This window comes from Chelonia mydas, chromosome 2 (genome assembly GCF_015237465.2).
Source record: "Chelonia mydas isolate rCheMyd1 chromosome 2, rCheMyd1.pri.v2, whole genome shotgun sequence".
Lineage (NCBI taxonomy): Eukaryota > Metazoa > Chordata > Testudines > Cheloniidae > Chelonia > Chelonia mydas.
Window position 1 is genome coordinate 78224907 of NC_057850.1, and position 26614 is coordinate 78251520.

A 26614-nucleotide genomic window follows, 5' to 3' on the forward strand; every position below is an offset into this window, starting at 1 on the left:
AACTGACAGAGTGGAGCAATGTTCCAGTCCTCTTCTCATGGCCAGGCCCCACCACGTGCCCACCAGGGACTGTGGTGGGAAGGGTAGAAATGGCATAGGTTAGGGCTGGTAGTGCCACTTAGGGATTCCTCTGAACAAGGGGAATCTCCAGGAAGTTGGCTAAGTCTATACAGAACCGCAAAGGGTATTTCTGCATTGCAGCTGGAAAGTGTGACTCCACACTAGGTCTGATTGAACTAGAGCACTAAACACAGAAGCGCAGATGTGAGCATCAGAGTTCAATCCCACCTGAGACCATAGGTATGAACGTGGGGCGGCTAGCCCCTCTTGCTGCTCGTGTCTCTGTAGCTACATTTCTGTTTTCAGTCCACTAACAGGATCAGAGCTAGTGAGGGTATGTCTCCTGCACCTGGAATTTACACCTTCCAGTTCCTGTGTAAACATACCCAGAGAAGAAAATATCAGGGCCAGTATCTGTCCCAGTATTTATAGGAGTGAGCATTGTGGGAAGCTGATGTTTTAATTTCTCCACCTTCCCCATTGCATTTGGCGGTTCAATGCAGGAGTGTAATCCAAAAGTGACACCTCCCCTTCCCCTTAAATTAGGGGGCTTTCTTGTAATAATTTCCCGAATCAGTTGTGGGATGTGCCCACTAAGAGTAGCATGTGATTTTTCATTATTTGCTTCTCTCTTTTTTTGGCTTCGTCGTTCTGAGCTAGTTTGTAAAATTATCTGAAAAACAGCGTTCACTGGTTATGAAGCACCACTAACCTTGAGCAGCATTCTTGTCTACACTGAATAGCCTTTGCTATGTATTAGCCCAGTGCCATTACAAATTCAAATCCTGTATATATATTGTTCATGGCCCTTTGTGTCATCAGGAAATTAAAGTTTGCAGCTGGCCTCTTCATCTTAGTTAATCATGCGAACACAAAATCCTTAAAGGTCCACGCAATGGTCCCTGCGGGGGCCCCACTCAGCACTTCTCTACAGCGTGACATTGTTTTTCAGCTGTGTTTTTTATCTTCTCCCCTCTTCTATTCTGAGCTCCTGCTGCTTTTAGCTTCAGTAGCAGACTGTCATGTGGCACTTTATCATGGGCTGTCCAAAACTCCACAGTAACCGTATCCCTCCACCATACAAGGCAACCTGCTCAAAAGTTTAAGACGCTAGCTCTTCTATTCTCAAGACAGCATTTGTCCATGCTCAGTGTCTGTCTTCTTTAGGTAGGTTAGTGCTGTATAGGTAACAATCCTCTGTATAATTTGCATTGTTTTTCATGTCATAGATGCAAGGCTGCAGCACGATACTTTCAAGGGTATATGTCACTCTCCTATATTTTGTGTGCTGTGTTGTACATAGTAGCTGCTTGTTTTCCAAGAACTGGCTTGCATTATGATAAAAAATCATAGATTTTCTTCCAGGTGATTTTAACACCCAGTATCACTTTCTCCAGGTCCTGGATGTGTCCTAGATTTGTTTCCTTTGGTAGTTTTCTCTGTTGCCTTTACTGATCCTGACACAGGCTGATCTGTAGTTAACTTTGTCTCCTTCTTTCAAGACTCGGTTTGAAACACTTAGTCAATACCGCGTTTAAAGTGCGGGGGGAGGAGGGGAATCCTCTCTCGTCTCTTCATTTTCATTTCCTGTACCATTGTGTTCTAACTTTCTCCCTGACTGATTTCCACTTTGTGTAGGTGAACAGAACATCTCTCTGCATTTGTTTTTCCTGCAACAGCTCCTTTAAAATTTTAATTAGCTTTTCATTATCCTTTGATACTTAATGTTCACATGGTCATGTGGGACTTAATATTGTTGTTTTTTACTGTCACGTTTCTACATAGTCATAAATATTTTTCTCTTCCTTGTTCTTAGATCCGTTTTGTCATTTTAAAGTTCGCAGGCATTTTTTATAAAGCTCTAATCTTTTGGGTCCTAATCCAGCAAAGCATTTAGCACATGCTTTAGTCTGTACATATGAGCAGCCCAAATGAAGTCAATGGGATTAGTTAGATGCTTAAAGTTAAGCACGTGCTGGGCTGGGGCCTTGGAGAATGCAGCTTCCTAGGAATTCATTTGCCTCCTGGGCTACACAAAGGATTGCAGACCAGTGCTCCATTTAGTCTTATGCCTGTACCCAACACAACCAGAGCACGACACTTTAGAGGAAGGTCTAAAACCCCTAAAATACACAATTTTGCAATGTATTTTCAGAGAACACTTTTATTTTTGATGATTCAATTTAATTTAATACAGGTATTTGTGCGATGTCCTAGGTGGGCATAGCACTTTGCAGATGTAAAAGAAAGGAAGTTCACTGCCCTAATGAGTTTATGATCTAAATGATACATAATACAGGCAAAGGGGAAGGGGAGCAGAAATGGATACAACAGGGAAAAGTCAGATGATTAGTACTACGAGTCTGGTTTTGCAAGCAGTTGGGCACCCTCATTTCCCAGTGATTTCTGTGAGAAATGAGAGTGCTCAGCTTCTCCTGGGAAGTTCTGAGTGCCTTGCAGGATCAGCCCTCGGCTCACTTATAATTGGCATATATCTGGTTAGCTGCACATGCGCTCCGCACTGCTAAGGAGAGGGGAAAAGGTCAACTCTCAATCCTGAGGCTGTCTGGGTGCTGGACAGTTTCTGGATTCCCCTAATTTACATCAAATGCCTATGTCCCCAGAGCCTGTTCCAATAGCCTGTGATCACTGGGGCACAGGGAGCCATGGCCACGTCTCCTGTCTCAGGTGAAGTGATCTGGGGCCAGTCATAGGGAGGAGAATGGGACAGGAACCACTATGGCGGCACCTTGCCAGTCAAGGACTCTGCTAGGCAGCTGGATTTTGCCTGTGTTTGGATTTGCTGCACCAGGGAACCAGTGGATGGGAAATTAGGGCCTGGTAACTTTGGAGCGGAATTTCATTGCTGAACTCCTTCTCTCCCCAGTGCACCAAACCTTGAGGCCCTTACTCCATCTGCGCTCAGTTCTTATGGAGTGAATAAACACAAAGTCAACAACTAAAGGGCTTAGGATTTAGCCTGAGTGAAGGAGTGGGGGCTCACTGAATAAATGCCATGGTAATCTAACAGAGGGAATAGATAAAGCTGTTATCACCAGGTGTGAACAGGTGATCTCTTACAAAAAATGTATCATATACTTGATGCAATGGACACACCAGGCTGCTTTTTCTAGAAGTCAGGATGCCAGATTGTTATTTACAGTAAGGCTCCTTTACACCCATTACATTTATACTTGTTGTAAGGTTCCTTTGCACTGCCAGAACAGTGTAGGTATGAAGCTCTTCTGCTTAAGCTTTAAAAGTAATAACTCCTTCTGGCAGCTGGAGTATTCTTTATTTGTACTGAGGTAGCACCTAGGAACCCCACTCATGGACCAAGATCCCATTGTGCTAAGCACTGTACAAACACAGAAGAAAAAGAAGGTCCCATAACAGACCCTTATTCTGTTCTAGGGACTGGCTGCTAGAGGTGAACAAAGACTTGATTATTGTGGATGTCGTGTATAAGAATTGGGTAGTTTCCCTTTAAATAATTTGTGAGCCCTCCAGGGGTGCTCACTGTGTTCCATATTTCAGAAGGCACCAGAACTCTGCAGTGTGTATGTTTAGCTAGGCACTGCAGGTTCTAAATGATTAGCAAACACTGTTCTTTCAACCCTGCCCTGCCTGTGTGGTTCCCTCATATTAGGTATGCTGTATAAAGAGCAAAAGACAGAACAGTGGGTTACCCATGCATCGCAGAAAGTTCCCTCGTGTTTGTAGTGACAGTACTTCCCTGTACCCTACATGTTTTAGAGAGTATCATAGCTAACTTTTAAAACCTGTGTGTTCTGCAGTCCTTATGTAAGACAACAGCCTGCAATTTCACCTAAGAACTGAAAACAAAGGGCCCAGCCCTGCTCCCACTAAAGTCAAAAGTAGTTTTGCTACTGAGTTGAGTGGGAGCAGGATAGGGCCCACAGTGGCAATAAAGATTTCAATGTCATTTGGAAAGGAAAACATTTCACTTCCCAGCCTTGTGATTGGTTGGCCTCTTTTTCTTGTCATATAACCTTAATTAATTTATATTGTGTGTGTCATGGGGGAAGACGAGATCCAGACAGAAACCTTTGTAATGGGATTTTACCCTGAGCCAGGCAGAAATAATTAGCAAGATCCATCTTTTTCAGTTTCAGTTGCTGTTCCTAAATGATTTATATTAGGAAGGTGAAATCATACACAGTCACACCTTGTCTCTACATGCTTTTCTTATCTCCTGATACAGAATTAAATTCTATACTCTGTCTCCAGCAGAGGGGTGGAACTAATATCAAACTCATAGACATTCTGAGCTTGCTCATTCGTTATGCCATTATCTCCACGCTGACTGCTAGACAACGTATGCTGCTACATTCAAGCTTTCACATCCAGTTTCCCTATCTATTTTGATTTCTGCGTGTATATGCTATTGGGGGATGTTTCAGTGTAGTATGTAGGGTGTTACAGACTCTACTCCAGTTAAGAAAAGTGAGAGCTGTGGGTGTAGCTCCCTAAGTACATAATGTTCAAAAAATTTACCCCACTATTTACCCAAAATTGTGGTTATTTTACACACCACTGGCACCAACATTTTGTTTCTAATGAATACTTTGTCCTCCCTCTAGCTGGGATAAACCACACCAAAACTGTCTCCGGGGTACCATTTCTCTTTATTCCGCCCGATTTCTACCTCCTTCTGTCTTAACTGATGCTGCCCCAGAAATACAGATTTCTCTGCTAATTTTAGGGCACTTCCCAATCCCTAATCCATTGCATCTCATTACAACCTATAGCCTTTCACCTCTCCCAGATACCCATGATAGGATCCTTATTGTTACATTCCAAGATATCAGAGGGTTAGACGTGTTAGCCTGTATCCACAAAAACAACTAGGAGTTCGGTGGCACCTTAAAGATTAACAGATTTATTTGGGCATAAGCTTTCGTGGGTATCTAAAGAAGTGGGTTTTTTACCCATGAAAGCTTATGCCCAAATAAATCTGCTAGTCTTTAAGGTTCCACCAGACTCCTAATTGTTTTTATTCCAAGATAAGACTAATCGGTCTTATATCTCTTAACTTTTGTCCTTGACATCCAGACAATATTTCTAGTCTCAGGATGCTTTCTGCTGAACTTCCTGTCAATATAAATGCACTCAGGGAGTCTCTCAGTCTTCCAGTCTATTCCTTCCCCCTTCCCAGTGCTTCCCCTTTCTTTACCATACTAAGCAATTATTCTTATTAATTATTCCAGTTAGCAGTAATTATCAGCAGTATGCACCCTCAGCCACATTAATAACATAGATCTCTAGGACACTGAGGAATTGGCTGGAAAGATTCACTTTGCCATTTGGATTGCCCAGCAGGATAAGTTATCCCTTTTCTTCCCCACCCCCCTTTCTGGAATGTTAATTATTTCCAATCACTACACACTCTAGCCCTGTGTGATGGTGGGCTAGAGTGGGTGCACTGAGAAACTGGAACTTGGATAGTACTGGTTAATGTAGAGGCACAGACTGAAAACGATTAGTGAATCAGGTTTCAGGTTTAGTCTGGGATTCTTGAACATACGATCAAAGTCTCCAATCTAGAATCTGTATTTAATTTGCATCTATTTATACTTATGAGCCAAATACTGAAATCTCTGCTCAGACCCTGATCCTGCAATGGGCAAAGGTTCACCACAGGATTGGAGCCTTGCATTTTTCAGTCCTTCCTCAGGTGCAACTTCCATTGACTAAAAACCATGCAAGGATTTGGCCCTTTTTCTGTGGTCTGTAATTTGTTGTGTTTGATATCTCACAGCAGAACAGCATTGGTGTTTTTAAATTTATATGCTTCTTTAGTACAAGCGAAAAGAAAGGAACAAAGACAAGATTTTTTTAAAAAATACTGTTGCAAAATGAGAGTTAAAAATAATTCATTTTATTTACCCAAAATTGCTTACAATTTGTCTGAGCTGCGAAGTTTTTTAATGACTTTATAGTGAAAATAGAGTGCTCTGGCTAAATTCCTTCAAAACTCAATAAAGCAGATGACTGGGAACCATAATGGAATTGAAGCTGTCAAGTGCATTTGCTTTTTTAATGCTAACATGTTTTTGGTTATTAAGAAACAAAAACCAAGTGCTATATGATCAACATAGCTTCTGACAGGGGTATTGGAACCCATCTGGCTTATGGTTTGCCCACTTTTTTTTTTTTTTAGCCTGAGCTTATAAAGTTGTAACACTGTAGTTTAGCTTCTGGCTTCTGCAATTGCAAATTGGCAGCCAGTGTCCAAGGGGCTGCCATGTAAGGTGTGAGTTTGTGAAAGATAAAATGCATTATTGACGCAGTACACACAGCACATGCCAGTTGCAGGCATACTGGGTGAAGGGAAAGCTTGTATCATTGTCAAGGTGCTCCTGCCACCAGACTCCAGCTGGTTCCAAGTGAGCAGCTCCAGACATAAGCCAGTTTTCAAAGACAAGAGATGAGACTGAATGTGAGACTCCATCATTTTAGGGGTGATACTACGTATTATTTAAGGAAGTTATACAAGGCTAAAATAATATGCCAAGTGCCCTTCATTAACAGTGCAGGTACTCTGTACATACCAGCTTCATAATTTAAAAAATCATGGCATAATTGTTGACAATACCAGTGATTAAAAAAACCTCAGTCCTTCACAAATTTCTTTATATACGCTTCTCTAACATTGGGGGAATTTGTTCTCTCAGTGTGCTTCATTAGCGTAGCTTACCACCACAAAAACTGGCTGTATTGAGAAAGATTGCACCATTATCAAATAATTAGGAGTGCCTTAGCAGGTGCATCTACTTACCTTTGTAATTATATCCTTGTTAAAACACCAAAATCCAGAGACTTTAAATGGTTGCCTGATCCCAGAGGATGTAGCCCAGAAAGTTATTCTATAAGGTAGGCATCATTTGGGAGCAGTGATACTGAGCAGAGAATCTTTGCCTCCTGGGATGTTTACAAAGCACATCTGCACACATCATGAGCTGCAATAAAAATTGCAATGACAATACTAGGCTAACACCTACCATACCAGAAACCAGGCAAGCCAAGCATGAGTCTGCATGGAATCATATGCTACACAAATGAGCTTTCACATTTCCACTGTTTGCAAATTTACAGATATATCCCCAATAATAATGATTATAATAATTAATAATTATTAAATGTGTAGTTGATATACTATTTGCCGCAAAGGACTGTACAGTAGAAAGACCTATCTGACTGCATTCCTGAAGTTAGCCTCTGAAATCTTACCAGAGTGGCACAAAAAGTTAAAATGGCTGCATTTTCAACTATTTTAGAAGGACTTGAATGGTAAATAAAACTATAAGGTAAACATTATAGTTCCAATACTCTCACACAATCTATAAAATCAAATCTCTGGTATATTATAGCTATGTTTTCGTATATGTATGCCTATATGTTTAGAGGTATGAATATGTCAATGTCAGCAAAAAAATACCAGCGACAGGATTAGAGGATATATCATAACAAATTATTTTCATTTAGTTAGCACTCTTATTGTCGACGCCAGAACTGATCTACCTAACATGTGCATAATTATTTAGTTGCTTGGAGGTAGTTGTTTTTTCACCTTAAAGAATATAACGGTTATTTCTTATTACTTTAGCTGGCTACCTACATTCAGCCCCCAAGATAGACAGTTTATTGAATCAGAAACCTGATCCAAACTTTGGTTTCAGAATGCCATCTGGAAAACAATATAAAGATGATCATATCTCTCAAGAAGATTGGAACAACAGTCTTCTCCAGTGCTCAAAAGTGCTCCATGGAGCAATGTGCCAGGGTCCTTCCGTATAAATAACTCACATTTAGAGCTGGTTGGGAAATTTTTGACCTGAAAATGACAATTTGTCTAAACTGAAACTTTTAACCAGAAAGGATCAGTTTAGACAAAACCTTCATCGGAAGGTTTCTCAGGTCTGGGATGGCATTTCTGGTCAAAACCATAGAGAGACAGAGAGATCACTTTATTCACATAATCTACAAGTTTCCTAGGTATGTTGACTTAAGCCTAAAGATGTAGATGAAGTGCTGACAAAAATATTCTCATACTTTTGATGTAGAGTTTCTATAGAATACCCTGTTTCTGGAATGGTATTCTTAGACAAATAGAGTAAATCCTTGAAATCAATTTAGACAAAGTTGCATCAGTGCTGGAATTGAAATTCACCAACTCTTTACATTGTTTGTATTAATGAGAAAAGAGATGATTCCTCAGGGTAGCACGGGCAGCCAAAAATTATATTGATGGACTGCAAAATCAAAACCATGGTATATATTAATATATGGACTATTGCCCATCTGGATATAGCTAAATATGAGAGAACTCCCTTTATTGGTATTAATAAAATAGACGTCGATAATCTCATGTGAAAACTGTTTGCGGAGTTGTATTGTGAATAGCTGGCCTCTGGGAAGATCTTCTTTGCACTTGCCCTTAACACATGTTCTTGTGATCTAGCTATGACTGAGATTTAAGTATGAACAGCATCAAGTGAGGTGCTTCTTTTATAGCATTCTTTTATTTTGTTTGTTTGTTCTTTTCTCTCCCAAATTCATTTTCTTTCTTCTTTTCTAGAATCCCTTTGTGTAACTCATATCTTGTTATAATTTTGTTTACTTACCTGGTGTAATCCCTTGATACTCAATTTTCTACATTCTATAGATAAGTACGACTTTTTCTGATTTGAAAATTCTGTGAAATGTTAATGAGAAAAAAGAATAAATAAAATACAATCCTTTTATTCAAAGCCTTCTTATCTGTGCAACTGGGATGCTAGCATTCAATGGTAGCAACATTGGGTTGCCACACCTAACTTTTAGGTGCTTGAAAATCCCTGAGACCTACTTGAATTAGACACCTACGCTCCCTGTACAATGAATGGAGAGAGATAGGCACTGAGAATGGGATCCACAAAGGCCAGCACGCTAAGCGAGGGGAACACCTAAGCAAGCCAATGGGAGATGCTAAGGATAGGGGTGTTTCCTAAACCCCACTCCCCTCACAGAGTTAAGTGCTTCAGTCCAGACTGAAGGGAGGGTCCTATCTCAGCTTGCGATCCACAGCCAGGAACCCCCCTCACAGAGCAAGGTGGTTTAGGAACACAAGCCATTTTATGTAAGAAATGGAGGAGGTAGCAGGAGCAGTTCCCTTGTAACATTTAGCCCAGTGGGTAGAGCACTCACACAGGACGTGGGAGACCCAGCGTCAATTGCCCCCTCTGCCTGTTGAAAAATGATTTGGAAAAGGACCTCCCAGCACTCTGAAGAGTGCCCAAACCACTGGGCTCTGGGATATTCTAATGTGGGGCTCCCTCTGTCACTACTATTGAAGCTGTTCCACTGTAGATTAATAAATAGTCATTGGAGCAGGGGGACTGGAATCCAGCTGTAACCCTCAGGCTATATAGAGTCAGTCTCACTCTCTTCCTCTGGCTCAGTGATTATTTTAGTATTTGTATAAAGTGCTACAGCTTCCACAGGAGTGATTGAGGAAGTCCCCACATCAGACTATCCCATAGCCCAAGGGTTAGAGCATTCTCCTGTGAGGTAGGATTTGAACAGGGGTCTCCCTTCTCCTCCTCAGGCCGGGGGGGACTTGAGCCTGCATGAGTGTTCTAACCACTAGACTAAAAGGTATAAAGAAGGCCGCTCCTTCTCGTGGATTTTGTATAGCATGCCTTTCAGATCAGGCTCCGCAGGCAAGATAGGCATTCTCCTGCCTAGTTTCACCTGGTTTGTGGATCGTGCTGCAGGTTAGGTGTGAGAGTTTTCATTCTTAGAGTGAGGTGGCACATGCTCAGAAGCAGGAACTTAGGCACCTTGGGAACCTATACAATGAAAATGAAGGCGCTGAGTGAGTGAGTTCAGGTGCCTACAGGGCTAGGTGGCAGCCACGCAGGGATTTTGTGGACTGCAGTGGCACCTAAATTTGAGGATTAGGTGCCAAAGTCCCTTTCTGGATCTGAGCCTGTATGAGAAGACCCTCATAAGCTACTTCCAGCCTCCTGGAGTATCTCTCCAGGTACTTCAATTCCCAGGATCACCCACTTCAGATCCTTAGATTCATAGGTTAAAAGGGCAGAAGGACCATTGTGATCATCTGGCCTGACCTCTTGTAGATGTAATGATACACAGCTGTCCACCACACCTGGTTGACTACTATGTCCTGAGTCTGATGTTGAGCTACTCAATGCTGGTTTCACATATAGGCCCTGGATACATTTAGAGGATTTTCTTAAAATTTCTCACTGTTGTTAATTCAAGTTTAGCTTCATCAGTGTTAGCAACACTGGAAGCCCTATTATAGCTTGACTGATGGCAACATTTATTGCACTGTACTGATTAAACCTGCTGTGGGGAGGATGAGATGATATGGTGTTAGCCAGTGCTGGCAATTGGTCTACTTTAAGCCTCCCAGTGTTGCTAACGCCAGTGGAGCTGAGCCAGTTTTAGCAACAGCAGGACATTTGTAGAAAAATTCCCCCTTCACAGGTGAGCTGGCCCTTTAAGGGGATTGGTGCTTAGCCCACCTTCCCAGCTGAAGAGAATAAGTCCTGGGGTCACATGGTAGAAGATTATGACTCACAAGTAGGCCTACTGGAACATAAAGGGCAATCTGAGTTCAAGGAGCAAGTGAGAGACAAGAAGAGAGTAAAAAGGCTCTTCTTAGTTGCCTGGGAGTTAAATCCTGCAGAAGGAAGACTGGAAGTTGGTAGTTGGTCTGCTAGAGGAAAGCTTCTGTGGAACTGAGTAGAAAGACTCTCCTTAATTCGCAGGCAGAGGTTGTAATCTGTACTGGTTTAGCCTCTAGTTCTCCAGCCCAAGGGGCAAGCCACTCTGTTACCTGGACCAAGTTTCAGGCTATAGTGAATGTTTGTGGTATTTATAAGAGTCCAAAACCAAGCATGTACAATGTAAAACCTAGCAGACATTTAAGCGTTGCAGCACACTAGCAGGAATCACTATGATAAAAGCCTGACTCAATAATCACTATTTTGCCTGAGTGTGAGAATGTGGCATGATTTTTTTTAATAGCCTGACATATATGTAGTTTAGTATTTTTTCCTTTGCATTTAGCTTTACTGAAAGCATTTATGAATCTTTCCTTCTTGAGTGGACACATATTCTTGGCTGAATCTAGGCGTATTAAGTCTATATCCTACTTTTCTTTAATTTGATAAATATCTGAAAGAGAGAAAATTGAGGAGCATGCAGCATGGCATTGCAAAGTTCCTCAAATCAATCAGTAGCAAACCTCTCTAGCTGATCATGGAGCAGACTTGAACTCCGAAAACAGGTTCTCTTTGCTCAAAGAGCTAGTGGGCATGCCTACACAGGGAGTTCCTGCATGGAAACCCAGGGTCTGAATCTACAGCATACCAGCTTGACATGCACTAACTCCCAATGTGGACACTGCTACAGACCAATGAAAGTTGGCAAACTGTGGCTTAGTCTACTACACTTTGAAGCAGCAGTGAGGTGATGGTGACATAGGTGCTTTGATGTGAGGCACATTAGTGTATGTGTTGTGGGTTGTGAATCTTCAGGGCTCCAGCAAGAATGCAGATGACCTGTATAGATACGGAGTCTTGAATACAATGCATTAAAGTGAGCAAAATACATTTATGTAATTCTGACCTATTAGGGAGTTACTTCTTGTGTATTCGCTCTGTGTGAAGACGGAAAGATAAAATTCATAAAAGACATATAGAAATTAAGTTGAGCAAAGCTTTGTAATATGATTTGTGACATTTTTACAGGGAATCTTAGAATTCTTCAGTATTGCATAAAATGTAAGCTTTGGGCAAAACAGTTGTGCAGAGTAAGTTTTTCCTCCTTACTTTTCATTGGTGGGAAATCGGATAGATAGAGTGGAGAGGGATGTGAGCAGCTCAGATACCTTTTGCATTAATATTTGCTCTGTAATGCAGAAGAGAAATCAAAAAATTGAAAGAAATGGGCAACAGCAATGCCATCATAAATCAACACCCCTCAAAAGTGTGCTACTGCACTTACTGGAGGAACCTAACATTTTACTATTAAAGTTCTATAGTGACAGACAGGCCTACAAAATACTTGGGGGTTGGATAGTTCATGGTAACAGGATTACAAAGCCTTTCACTTCTAGGTCATTGGCTCAAGTTGAGCCCCAACGACTAATGAAATAACTGAAAATGATTGTCATCAGACAGATGTTCAGTGGTCTATGAAAGTTTTATTCTTTGGAATGGAATGTGGCTGGCTTTTAACAGTGCACAGAAATACTACTCAATAGTTTAGGACAGAAAGTGAAGAAGAATATCATAGCCAGATGACACTATTTCCAGTGTCAGGGTGAAGAAGGGACGGATTTAAGCAGACACACTATGGTCAGAAACAGGGGTTAACATCCCTACTCTTACAGAAAGTGCCAGAGGATTTTAATTAACTTCTCAGAAAGAGAGCAGCAAAATGTACCTTACCAGCACACTGAGTGTAGTTTCACCACTCACTCTGGGAAAGGCTGCCAACTGCGGAATCCTGCAGCACTTACAGGTCAGTCATGAAAAGACTGGCTCAGCCCTGCTTAGTTCGAAAGAGATGCTGAATTTACAGCTTGTGTAGGTATGGTTTCAGCGACAGTGGTTGCCAGAAGATTCACTAGAGGTAATCTTTGTATGTGTCGGGCTTGAAGCTATGTGTAAGAGAAAGATATACTGTTCTTTGGCTTCCTGTCCGCGTTCTGGTGGTAAATGCAGGAACTTATCCTCAACCTGTCAGAATACGTCTTATTTTCAGGATAAAGCTACTGTTACTATGTATGACAAAAGGTCTCAGTAGAAGCTTTATGGTATCATTGGGTCATTATGCTGCAGGAGCTTTTGGAAGCCAATATTGTCTTCCGAGGAATATATCTTTATATTCAGGAGAATCATCTCTGCCACTCCTCAGTTCAAAGATAGTCGTGCTCGGTGATTTTTTTAAAAAAATGTTTTGCCTTTTGTCCTTCAAATCCTGTGGAAATGAAGTTGTGTTTTCCCATTCTGTTTCCTAAACTTCTTTTTGGAGATGGTGGTGGAAAGGTTGATGCACTATGGCCTTGTGCCAATTACACAGTAGAAATAGAAGATACTGCTGACTTGTGGTTATGCAAATCAAGAGGAATTCCTCTTTCCCAGCCTGCTTATCTCCTTCAATGCAAGTTCTGCTCTGCTGTCATTCAGCAGATGGTGCAGGAGATATGCCATCGAAAAACACAGAACCAAATATTTGATTTGAATGAGTACATTAAAGATTACCCACTTCTCCCTTCAAATTATCTACATTTTGCAATGAACACAAAAGGCATGGTTTGGATCATGACTGTTCTTATAAAAAGGACTCCCAACAGCTGATACGGAGTGCCTTATTTAGGGAGAATTTGCTGTCAGATATTCAATACCAAAGTTCCTGAAAAAGTTTGGATCAGTTGTGGGGAAAGGTTTTGTTCTGGTTTTATTTTATTTTATTAATCATCCAACCCTAGTACAGTGGAACCCCATCTAATTTAGTGGAATGGAAGTTATAGAATTTATTTGGATATAAGAGTCTGTCACTCTTATAGATGTTACAGGCAGCTCACAGTTCTCAGTACTAAGACTGAACTCCCTTCCAGCCTGGGACCAATCTCCCTAGTTCAAAGTCTCTGGCTTCCAGATGATTTTCCAGGTGTTGAGATGAGGGGGTGGGAGGCCAAGTGATGATGTCACTGTCCCTCTTTTATACTTTCTTCCAGCTGCTAGAAAGATTCTTGCTGTGACATGGGTCAGGCTGCCCTCATTGTGTACCTGCCCTCTCTGAGCAGTCTCTGGGAGAGTGGATTCTTCTGGATGGCCATCACCACCTGTCTGGCCAGTGATAGTTGTTCTTTTGTCCCTACTGAAAGGCCAGCTGTGGGTGTCTCCCAACCTCACAACATATTTCAGTAACATATATAGCAATACTTCATAACTTCACATACAATAATAGTACAAACAATCCAACAGGATATTAACGTGCAATGGACCAAGATTTTTTAAATGATACCTCACAAGGCATACTTTGTACAACACTTATCGTAATCATATGACAGTGGTGAATATGGGGGCTCTGGGGTGCTTTGAGGTACAGAGTGTCACAGATGCCTCTCCACTTATCAATTTTGGTGCCCAAATATTACAAGAGAGACTGATTTAATGATATTTCTGACCCAACTGGAAGTGTGCAGTACCAGAAATCATATGTAACAGCTTTTTCTCTGACAGGGGGTTAGTTACCATTTGCTCCTTCAAATCTCTCATTTCCCACATTGTCTGCATTTCCTGTGGCTCTGTCCTTGGTTTCCTTTTCTCCATTTATACCTTTTTTTGCTGGGAGACTTCATCCAGGCATAGCTTTAACTTTTATCTCCATGCTGAGGACTGAAAATTCTACATCTACTTATTGGTCCTGGCTTCATATAGCTGATTGTCTGTCTGGCATATTGTTTTCAGTAATCCACTACTAGTTCAGAAACAAGCAGCTTAATTTTATTTCCGAAATTTCTCCCCTTCTGCCTTTCTCCCTTGCTGTAGATACTACCGTTGTATCTTTGCTGTCTGTACAACACTAAGAATATGAGGAAACCACACAGACACAGTTGGATTCTAAATAATCATGTTTACTAACTATATACAGCCATACAAGCCCTGGCTACATATACACACGGCTGCTCAGTTAGGTACTGCTGGCTTCTCTTCCATCTGATGAGACAGTGGACCACCCCATGTTTTCACAAATTATGTTGGTACTCTCTTAGCTTAGTACGAGTATCTGAAAACTGTGCAGTCAGGTGTGACTATTTGTGGCCATTTGATCACACTGTTTCTTACCAATGCCCTTCTGTAGATCAGGTTTTAACAAGTCCAGGCGAGATCTTAAATTACATCCCATAAACAACATAGCTGGTATGTCATTCTTAGTAGCGTGTTCTGCATTCCCATGTTGATTGGTATTTTTGAACTCAACATCCATTAGCATTGTTTCCCACAAGAAAAGGACTCAATCTTTGAATATTCACCATGTTTTGCTTTCTGCTTGATCCCCAATTTATTTGTTGCATAACTATCCATCTTTGACACATCCTTTTCCTTTTACCTAGGCATCCAGACTGTCACTAAGTCTTTCTGCTGCTCTCTCCACAACATATGGAAAAGCACTCCCTTTTTGTCCTAATCGCCAAAAAATGTGTCCACATCCTAGACATTTTCCAGCCTTGATTACAGTAATTTCCTCCTTTCTAGCCTCTGTAATGTCCACATTGCTTTTATTCATCCCTCCAAAAGACCATTGCTAATATTATCTTGCCAACCCATCTATCAGACCACATCACTCTCCCCTTTGAATGGCTCCAGCCAGAACAAATCTAAACATCTCATCACACAACCCTGTCCTGACTTGTATTTCATATCTCATTTTTTAACATGATTCCCATCGTATCCTCCATTCTGCAACTTACATGCCTTTTCTCCATCTCTGTGCCTTTTTCCATGCTGCAACCTCCCTGCAGAACAGCATCCCTGTTCCAGTACATCAGGGTCCCACTGTTTCCTCATTCAGACCCCTTCTAAAGATTCTCTAACTCTGCACTTCAACATTATAAAATAACAGATCAAGGAACATAAAAAAATATATACTATAATAAGAGCTTCTTGTGGGTCTCTCAGAGTGTCTTGTTGTATTGTCCGCCTTTTAGATTGCAAGGCTCTTTGGAACAGGGACTATCTTTATTAGAGTCTTGGATAGCACCAAGAATGTTGTCTGCATTCAACAAGTATATCTATCTATCTGTCTAGATAGATAGATAGATAGTTTTGAGTTTTCCACTTGGCCAAATGCACTCATTCCACTGCTACCAGCAGCACTGAACAGCAGTACTGAACATGATAGATAGATGCTACTTTTCTTACTATGCTCACCATCAGTATGTGCCATCCACAAGTAAAGGACTTTTGAGTAGCAAGCTGTAAGAGCAAAAGGTGAAAACTAAGAGAACTATTTCCAAATTCGCAATATAAAACAGAAGTCTCATCACTGTCCCATTGCTTTACAATCCAGAAGAACAATGAATATGTTCTGGACAAACACAATGAAAGAGCTTGATGGTTTATGCTTTAACTGTACTTCATTGATTTTTCAGTACTTTTAGCAGATATAGCATAACAGGATTAATTAGGGAAGGAACCTTTTACTATTAGGTCATTAGTTCAAATCTGAAACAGGGTTGGTAGTGACCAAAGGTTGTTACTTTAGCATTATAATTTTAATTAAGACCAAAATAGACACAGGTCTTTAATAAACTGAAGATAGTGCTTTAACTTTCTTAGACTCTGCAAGGCATACACGACTAGACCAGCTTTGCTGAGTGCCAAAGTTAAACTGCTAGAGAGCTAGATGGTCATCTAGTTCCCAAATGTCTGGCTGTGTAACTTTCTGGCACTAAACAGAATATAGAGACAGATCTATGGATTGGCTCAATTAACATTACAGTTACCGTCTGACAACTGGTGGCCTTAACCCAGTTCATAGAGGACAGGTGTTCCGATCACAGAAATCACCATCACAATTGGTAGACTATTTGATACAATCGTTGGCAGTTACAGAAAAGAGGACAAAGACTGAATGAGCAGAGAGACCAAATGACTGTTTCACCCCTAGAGGTGGCCTCTTCAGTTCAGGATAGCCAGGGCAGCGTGGGGGAGTTTTGCTGCCCTGGCAATAGAGCACTTCATGTTCTATTACTTTTAATTGGGCAACTTCAACAAGCATTACATACACTGCCAGGGGGCTGGAACAATGTGTACAGTGGGGGTGCTGATAGCCATTGAATCAAACTGTAAACCCTGGATATGATGGAAACCATTTCAAGCCAGGGGTGTGGCAGCAACCCCAGTTCCAGCATCTATGTTCACTGAGGATTTTTTAAATACTTGAAGAAAACTCCTCTCTACATTTTTTTTTTTCAGTTTTTGATTTTTTCCCATTTTTGGTTTTGGGTGGGAGTTTTTTTTGTGAAAAGATAAACTGAAAATATTTTTTAAAAATGGATAGTGACAAAGCACCTGTCAGAATGCAAGTATAAATTTTAAGGGACACATTTTCAGAGGAAGAAGTAACAGGTACACTTGCAGAAATGATTGTGCACCCAACATGGCCACAGGCCACTCTAACCCCCAATTTTTACAACTGGAATATTTATATATGGGAACAGGAATAGTTACCCATTTTGTGGAGAGCTGTATGTATACTTGTTACATAAATGGGTTCTAATTTTGGCAAATGGCCATTCGGTTTCCCAGTAGAATTGCAGGATAAGCTGAAAAGTATTAAAAACAAAAGAAACAAAAGAAAGAAGGCAATCAACCTCCCACCTGCAGCTGAGATTTCCATTTTGCCAAGGATCCCACTGCTATCAACAACTTTGAATATGACTTTTGAGGGGGAGAGTGGGTTGTGTGTGTCTATCTGTGATTTTTCTCCTGTTTTTGCTCCTGCCGATATTTTACCGCATCCACCAGTAACAGCATCCCATCTTCATGTAAGTTACTTTTGAATATTAATCTATAAATGAAAAAGCCAATAACTGTGTAAGAAAATTACCCCTACCATTTAAAATGCTGAAAACAAAAGATTCCATCACTCTCCTGTTCTCTTCACAATCCAGAAGAACAATGATATGTTCAGAACTAAACCAAGCAATGAAAGAGCTTTTGTATGGTTTATACTTCAACTGTACTTCATTGATTTTTAACACTTTTTGCAGATACAGCATAATTATAATCAAAAATGCAAATCCTGCATGTAATAAATGCAATTAGTTAAGAGACATCGACTACTTTACAAGCTGTGACGGGAAAAAAGTTAAAAAGATGAAATATTTTGCTCTAGCACTGTGATTTCCTAGTTCTGGCTCCGTATGCTTTAGAGGTTAGCAATAACATGAGAAATCATGCCTTCTACTCCACTCCCATTCCCCATACAAAAGGATTCAAGATGAACAGATATGAGTCAAAGGTATTCGTCTGACAAAAGCACTTACATGGTAAACAGCTGCTACAACAGAAGATGCTCATTGGCTGTCATTTTAGTTTGGAAGGTGTCATTAACATTAATTTTGACAAATATCCTCTACTTGGGGAATCTGAGCCTGATCCAGCAGCCTTTTACTCATGTGAGTAATCCTTCCTTACATGCAGAGTCCTGATTTGTTAGAGTCCTAACACAGAGATCAGAACAAGACTTTGAGTCTGACCTATTAGAGAATAAGAAAAACAAAGAAAACATGAACAAATATAATTATGCAGCAGAGAGAGTACTCTGAATAAACTGCTTTCAAAACTGGCCCCCATCAAACTCACCTGGGATTTCCATACATTTAAAGATACAGTACACAGAAAAGAGAATTGCAGCATTCCCTCCTCCCCTTTTTTTTAGCTACATATATCACATTACTCATATTAGTAGTCTCAGTGGGATTACTCACACAAGTAAGGATGGCAGGAACTTCACCCTGATTTTGCAGCTATTTACCTGGGCAATTCCCTTCTGACACTGTGCTGCTTTGAAAGGAGACGCTCTCCCGTCGACTTACTTTAATCCTCTCATTCTGGTGGAATACCAGACCCGACTGGAGAGCATTCTGAGGTCAGTTTAGCAGGTCTTCAATTTAGGTTAGAAGGGGACTCCAGTGAGTTGTGATTGACCCCTCCTCAAAACTGAACATGTTTGCCCCAAACCTGTCCTCAGTGTAAAGTCAGTACTAGGAAACTGGACTAGATATACCCCATCTGTCAATGGCTATGGATACCTCAGTTCTGGTTACAGGATGTAATATATATATATATATAGCTAGATTGCTGACAGTTGGTATTGGGCCAGATCCAGATGCTGCCAGTCTCTGAGTTGTGATGTTTGGTGGAGCTGGGCGGCCTAGCTGAGCTCTGACCCAACATATCCTGAATAATTTTGTCTTCTCGATGGCAGCTGCATAATGAGGTTTAGGCTGCTGTCAAGTCCCTTCTGCTTCCTATGGGAGGATTGTGTTTTGCCCCCCAACCCCACTCTGCCACGGGTACTTGCAGGTGATGTTGGGGGGGCATTGAGTTATACCCAGTGCCTGCTAAACTCCATAGGCTGGGGGATGGGAGGGATTGAATAGTCCAGCGCAGCCTGGGAGATTGAATAGGCCAGCACAGCCCCAGTGGTGATCTCCTGGCTGACAACTCCTGAATTCTTATCCAGAAATGAAATCAGGGATCCACCTGGATGAAAAACAAACAAAAAACTTTCCCCATGGAGATCTGGGGTGTGGGGCATTGGGGGTGGGGGAGGGGAATCTCCAAACCCCTGGCAAAGCAACAATATTTACTTTCTCCCACCGTCTCTTGTCCTGCTCCCTTTCTCCCTTCATAGCAGTTTGTTAATTTCTAATATGTGATTTATTTACAGAGAAGATTGATGTGGCTTGTGTTGATGTTTCAAGTAATTAGCTATCCATCCAAAACATTTCTTCCTTGTCTCTGGTGCATTTTATACAATGAAAAGACAACAATTGCCTATGTCAGTTTTTGCCAGGACAGAAGAAAATGAAGTTGAGAAAGGAAGACTGGATTGGATAAATTACAACAATATGTTCGGAGAGGCAGATGTTACCATAATTGTTCTCCGCCTCTGCCCCACAAATGATCTGACCCTCTAATCCAACCATTCAGCTACTCCAGGAACTTCCAGCTAATTCCTTCCAGGGGATACATCCTGTACTCCTTAATTGCATGACTCCAATGGGCCTGCCTATAAAATGAGGAGAACAAGATCTCCAACCATATTCTGGAATTCACAGGCAACCACGATATATTGGAAATTGTTGTATTGTTTTGCTTTGGCTGACTTCTCTGTGTGCCCAGGGTTAACAAAGCACTGCATTGGCATTCTTCTTCCTGAGCTTCCTTCTTGTGAAATGCTCTTTCACATCGACACGAAACACAGAAAGTTCAAGGAAGCTGAACTGGGTCAACAACTTGCCAACATATTCAGTGATGCTACAGAAGAATCAGTGCAGAAAATGATAAATGACATAAGCCATCCCTGGGTAATTTCCAACCAAATAAATCAGATAGTTTTAATAGGGTTCTCAGAGGTGTTGCCGCTAAAGAGGCTCAGCTCACATCTTGCCCCCTTGTGGGCCTTTTGCTGCATCCTGCCACAGTCTCAGGGCCCTCTGGGTGGAGCGGACATAAGATTGGAGGGGCCTAAACCCACAATATCTCTATAGTTCAATCTCATGGTTCACTCACTGCTGGGTGCTCCTTGATCAGAGACGCAGTGCTTCTTCCCTGGTGGCTGTCAGGCTCCTAGTGATGCTCCCCTCATGTAGGGACGCAGCTTGCTCCTGCCTCTTCACCAGTCAGCCCTGAACTGGGCCAGGTTCTGTCCTTTTCTCCTCCTCCCAGGTCTGGCATTGGCTGCAGATATAGTGGGGCAGGGCCAGCTGGGCCCATAGACTCTCTTTAACCGTTTTCGTGCTGGTGTGAGGTTTCTCAGCTTCATCACTATTGTATAAATTAAAAAACACATACAAAATAGGCACATGGGATATGTCTAACGTTACAGTTAGCTTTTTCTTCACAACATACAAGACCAGAAAAGCTATAGTTAGCAATAGTAAGATTGGCCTAGATCATCTTCCCTCATGGTCTGTGTGTGGAGGTGACACTCTGTTGTGTGGGGAAAGGACTTTGGCAACATTCCCCCCACCTACCATCTGACATGCTCTGACAGGTCAGAGATGTAACTCTGGAGAGTGGCTTGGGGAGAAAGAGCATTCATGGACTTGGAAGGACTAGTGTGTTTTCCCCTTCAGATACAGTCAGGGAAGCTGCTTAGAAGTAAATACAGCCACTGGCTGTATTAACCTTTGTGTGGAGCCCCTCCATGCCATGGGTAGTGGCTAGCAGCTGGAATAGAGTGTCTGTGTCCCAGTTTTATAGGGACAGTCCTGGTATTCAGGGCTTTGTCTTATGTAGGCGCTTATTACCCCCAAGTCCCTGTCCCATTTTTTCAGACTTGCTGTCTGGTCACCCTGTGCTGGAAGGCCTGTCACCATAACTCCACTGGAGCTGGGCTGCCCAGGATGAGAAAGAACTGCTGGGAGCTGGGAGGCAACACATAAGAACATAAGTACATAAGAATGGCCATACTGGGTCAGACCAGTGCTCCATCTAACCGAGTATCCTGTCTTCCAGCAGTGGCCAGTGCCAGATGCTTCAGAGGGAATGAACAAAAAACAGGGCAAGTGATCCATCCCCTGTTGTGCAGTATCAGTTTCTGGCAGTCACAGGTTTAGAGACACCAGGAGCATGGGGTTGTGTCCCTGACCATCCTGGCAAATACTCATTGATGGAGCTATCCTCCAGGAACTTATCTAATTATTTTTTAACCCAATTATACTTTTGGCCTTCATAACATCCCCTGACAAGTCCCTCAGATTGACTGTGTGTTGTATGAAAAAGTACTTCCTTCTGTTTGTTTTAAACTTGCCCCCTATTAATTTCATTGGGTGGCCCCTGGTTCTTGTGTTATACAAAGAGGTAAATAACACTTTCCTTATTTACTTTCTCCATTACAGTCATGAGTTTATAAACCTCTCTCATATCCCCCCGTAATCATCTCTTTTGCAAGCTGAACCATCCCAGTTTTTCTAATGTCTCCATGTATGGAACCTGTTCCATACCTCTAATAATTTGTCTTGCTCTTTTCTGTACCTTTTCCAATTCTAAAATATGTTTTTGAGAGGGGGCAACCAGACCTGTGCACAAGTTGTGGTGATACATAGATTTATATAATGGTATTACAATGTTTTCTGTCTTCTTATCTATCCCTTTCCGAATGGTTTCTAATGTTCTGTTAGGGTTTTGACGGCTTCTGCACATTGAGGAGATGTGTTCAGAGAACTATCCACAATGACTCCAAGCTCTCTTTCTTGATTGTGTCGAGGACTCGAACCCCAGATGGCACGGTTCGTTGTCTGACCGGAGAGAGACAGGCAACACCAGCAAGGTCCGAACACAAAGCTTTTTATTGAAGAGTGCACACAGCAATAGAGAGCACAGCCCGTCTCCAAAGAGAACCAGCAGCCTCTAAGTAAAACTAATAGGTTTTTATAGACAGTTTCGTTGCGTCACAGATTTATTCATGAAGCAGCCCACCCCCCCATGTTAGTTAAAATCCTTTTTTTTTATTATGCATGCACTTTTACTTTTTTATTGTAGATAACTTTTAGCAAATTGTAATGCTTTACTAACTTTTTTATCGGTATGGGTGTCAACCAGGAGACGAGGAGTTAAGAACAGACATAACACAAGAACAGGGAGTGGAAAACAGCGTCTCCGTATTTCAACAAACTGTTCCCAGAACTTTTGGTACAAAAATGCAGGAATGCAGGCCTCCCCTTTTTTCTTACTCCCTGCAACTTAAACAAGTATTTTTTTATTTTATTTATTTTGTTTAGGGACTTTTTTAGCAACCTTTATTGGCCTGACTTTGGTTCGGTTGGCATAACTGCTTTATATTTAATTTTTTTTACCTAACAGTCCCCCACTTTGTCCCCAGAGTGCCATAGGGGAACTCTTGGGACATACTGGCCACCGTGGGTAGTGACTTAGGACTATTCACTGGTTGGTAGGGCACAGCTTGGTACCCATTTAACAGCCACATCTTAACATAACATACAAAACTATTAGGCCACAAACAATTACAATGGCACTGCGAAGCAAATTATGTAACCAGCCACCTATATTTGGAACCCAATTGAACAAATTGCTTTACCATGAGTTGACTCGCTTTTTTCCATGGTTTTTTGCAACTTGCATAAGGTGGTTTGCTTTTTTTCAGGTGGCGTTATAAACATCCGGAACATATACACAGCATTTTTGCCCAATTAACGCACATGTTTCTCCCTGAGAGGCCAGCAAAATATTTAATGCCAAGTGGTTTTGGAGAACCATCTGCCTTAGTTTTTTTTGTTGTTGTTGTTCGGTTGCCAAATCTACTAAGGCATCGGCAGTGCTATTTGCCATTATTTTTAACACTTCCTGAAGTTTCATGACTCCTTCCCCAATACGCCAGGTGGCACCTTCACAGGCAAAGACAAATCCCACACAAGCACCAGTCCAGTCATTTAGGGCACGCCAAGTAAGGGGGCGAGAGTCACTTACATTTTTTTTAGCCCTTTTTACATTTTTGATTTTCCCTTTAGGGAGACGTGCGCGATATACTACAGGTGGTTCTAACCAAGCCAAGTAGCAGGATCCACTTCATGAAGGAGGGAGGGCTAGGTATGCCTTGTTACCACACACCCAGTATACTCCAAAAAGGGTAGGAGTGACTTTGGACCAGGTATTATTAATAAGTTTGTACCATTTGGTCCAAGATGGGAGGAGGGAGAATTTAGCTGCGGGGGCGTTAGCAGAACATAAACACATAGTATGAGTTGGCAGGTTATACTCAAGCGTGCAATTTATAATGTAATGCTTAAGTGGATTTTTTTATGCAAACTGCACTTGTTACCTGCAAATCTATGCCACGCGGAGGTGCAAGAGGTTGCCCCATTCAAGAGAGAGATATTTCTCTTACTTTTAAAATGAGTGCCATTAAAATAGGCTTTGCACTTACTATTACCTATAGCTATTTTTCCTTTTTTTAAGAGGCACCATTGACTAATTTGTTTTTAAATTATTAGATACCTGCTTTTAGAGATGCCGCTATCAGCCCAGGTAATATTTAAATTGCCTGTAGAATCCTTTTAGGATGGGGTCCAGGTTATATTTACTACACTAAGGGGAATAAGAACCATGGGAAGACCTTTGTGGCTATAAGCTGGCATTAATGAACACACCCAGCATGAAGTGTTTTGTAGGGCTGGCATACGAGCTTTCATTTTATGGGCAAGACGTAGAAATGTGTTAGAACTGTGTGATTTTATAGTCTTAACTTTTTGTGCCACCAAAAAAAAAAGATAACAAATAACAAACAGATTAAAAACACAAGAACCCAGCTTAGAGAACGGGGCCATCCTTCCCTGAGAGGACACCACCAACTCAAGGTTTTTTTAGCTGCAGCCGGAGCTTCAGGTCGCCCAAAGGGGTGGCAGTCCATTTGTCTTGAGCACAGATGTCATCTGCTTCTGATTCACCTGGTTTACGGTGGGGCGAACGTGCGTAGCTCCCTCAAAGTCTGATGCCGTCTGCTTCTGGGGAACCTTTTTCCAGGTCAGGTTCCCTAGCAGTGCAATGCAGGTTAGCTCTATCGGTGGACAAGGGAGAGGTTACTAGCACTTCACCTTGTCCTTTCCCCTGCTGTTTAAAAGGAGGAAAGAAAAAACCCAAAAGGAGGGACAGGCTGATCAGTAGTCGAAGTGAAGTCATCTTGTGGTGGAGGGCAGTCAGTCCTTGGCACTTCACAGCGGTGTTGGTAGTTAGCAGGACTTAATAAGGGCCTTTCCAGCATGGGGCCACAGTAGTCTTTCGTTGATGGACCTTTATGGAGACCCATCATTTTGTATGGATAGTTGGGATTATGTGTTCCAGTGTGCATCACTTTACACATATCAACACTGAATTTCATCTGCAATTTTGTTGCCCAGTCGACCAGTTTAGTGAGATCCCTTTGTAACTCATTGAAGTCAACTTTGGACTTAACACAGAATCACTTGGTCTCTACACAGAAATGCCTGGCCTCTGGCAGATCTCTTGAGATTTCCTGATTCTCTGGTCTAAGCAACTTGTATATTCCAAAGGGGGCAGCTGAGGAAAGAGCAAAATATGCACTCACACCTCTCTGATTGAATGGTCCAGAGAAACCTCCTCAAGGAAGTTCCCTGTTCCCTGTGCAGATTGTCACAGGTAGAGGAATGATCTAACCCATTGTTAGGACTCTTAGAAATCTTTCTCCTAAAAAATTAAAAGGAGATTCTCAAGTTATTTACCAGATTTCTTACGTCGTCCCTGAAATACTATTGTAAATAAGACATTTATTAACATAACAATGAACAATGAAGGAAATGCGTTGAGACTGAATTTGAACTAACTAGATTGTGTATGGATAGTCCGTAGGCTTATACCAGCGAAGGCCTAAAATTAGCCTCTCCAATTACAAAGATAGGGAATTAGTTTGAATCTGTTATTGCTTTTCCTAATGTTGTGGGGTGGGGGAAACAACTATTCTTCCTGACACCATCTGGCATAAGATAAGGCCATGGTATAGCTATGTGACCTCTGCACTGTTAATTGTAAGAATTAAAATTCTGTTTTGGTAACAGGAATTCTAACTTACTCACCACATCAGAGATGCAAACACATCAGATATTAAACCTGAGAGGACCTGATGCCATGCGTTGCAGGCTTCCTTTGATGGCTCCAAGGGATATAAAGGTATTTGCTGTTTCGTTTTTTTCCTCTCGAGAGGCGTCTGATTTAGTCAGGTGGTTCACATTCCACATGGTAACATTTATTGTATGGCTCACACTCCATTGTCTCTTTTCCAATATTCTATCTTCCTTGGCCTTTCCCAAGAACTTTATCCAGAACCAAAATATTTGTTTATTTCTGGAATGTCCATCTGGTGCTAAGAGGATGAGAAACAGGTTCCTGTCAGTGACACTCCCTGATCATCAAGAAGGTTGTTACAATCCACCACATGTCTGGGTTCTTTGTGTCATTCCTACCTCCACTCCTGTAAGATGTACAGCTGCAGCAAGATGCTGTTTTAGGAATCTGGCACTGATAAGTCTTCTGTTGCAGTAGAAGGTGGGATTTGTTTATACGTATGCACACACTTTCATAAATCACATACAGGCAGTGTTGCAGCAGCCAGGTTCCACAGCATCCAAGAATGTTATAACTGAAAATAAATCATGAGTAAAAGTAAAGTATACTTTTAATATTTATCACCATGAAGCTGGGACGACAGCATAACTCTCAAGTGGCTGAGAAAAGTGGAGGCAAAAATAAGTTAGGTCAAGTTACCGCCGAAAGTACTATTTTATTTTTTCATTTCCCCCAATGGACCTTCTGCCACCCCTGTTAGATGAAAAATACATATTTATTTAATACACCCCTGAGAATAACGCAAAATAATTTGTTTGCAGTATTGCCATAGTTGTGTTGTATGTAGTGGTCACCAGCCTTTTCTCTCCACCAAATAATTTTCCCATTCTGTTATATCACCTTCTGTTTACAATCTTCAGGTTGCAAAGGAGTTCACTCACCACAGGAACACCTCCTGGTAGCCAGCTGTGGTGTAGCAACTGTCTCCCTCTGAACATGACACTGGACATTTGCCTGCTCATCATCCCTGCTAAACCCCAACTTCTGATTCTAGACTGTGGCTGGAGATAAACTCCAGCTAGAGCTGAGGGCATATCTATGGGCCCCCTCAATACCTCCCTCCCTTCTAACAAAGCTTTCCTGGATTGGCATGCAGTTCTGCAAAGGAAGAA

At 41.6% G+C, this 26614-nt stretch overlaps 2 long non-coding RNA genes across 2 annotated transcripts in view; one reads left to right on the plus strand and one right to left on the minus strand.

Moving 5' to 3' along the window:
* Positions 1-1172: 1172 nt before the first annotated feature.
* LOC119565601 lies at positions 1173-26482 on the plus strand. Its single transcript, XR_005224344.1, has 3 exons — positions 1173-1227; positions 25436-25547; positions 26363-26482. It is a non-coding gene; the product is annotated as an uncharacterized LOC119565601 (long non-coding RNA).
* LOC122464485 overlaps positions 23674-26614 on the minus strand; it is a 45235-nt gene continuing 42294 nt past the window's right edge. The window contains exons 2-3 of the long non-coding RNA XR_006288567.1: positions 25841-26016; positions 23674-25740 (exon numbers count right to left, since the gene is read on the minus strand). This is a non-coding gene — a long non-coding RNA (uncharacterized LOC122464485). The remainder of the gene's footprint in view (positions 25741-25840; positions 26017-26614) is intronic.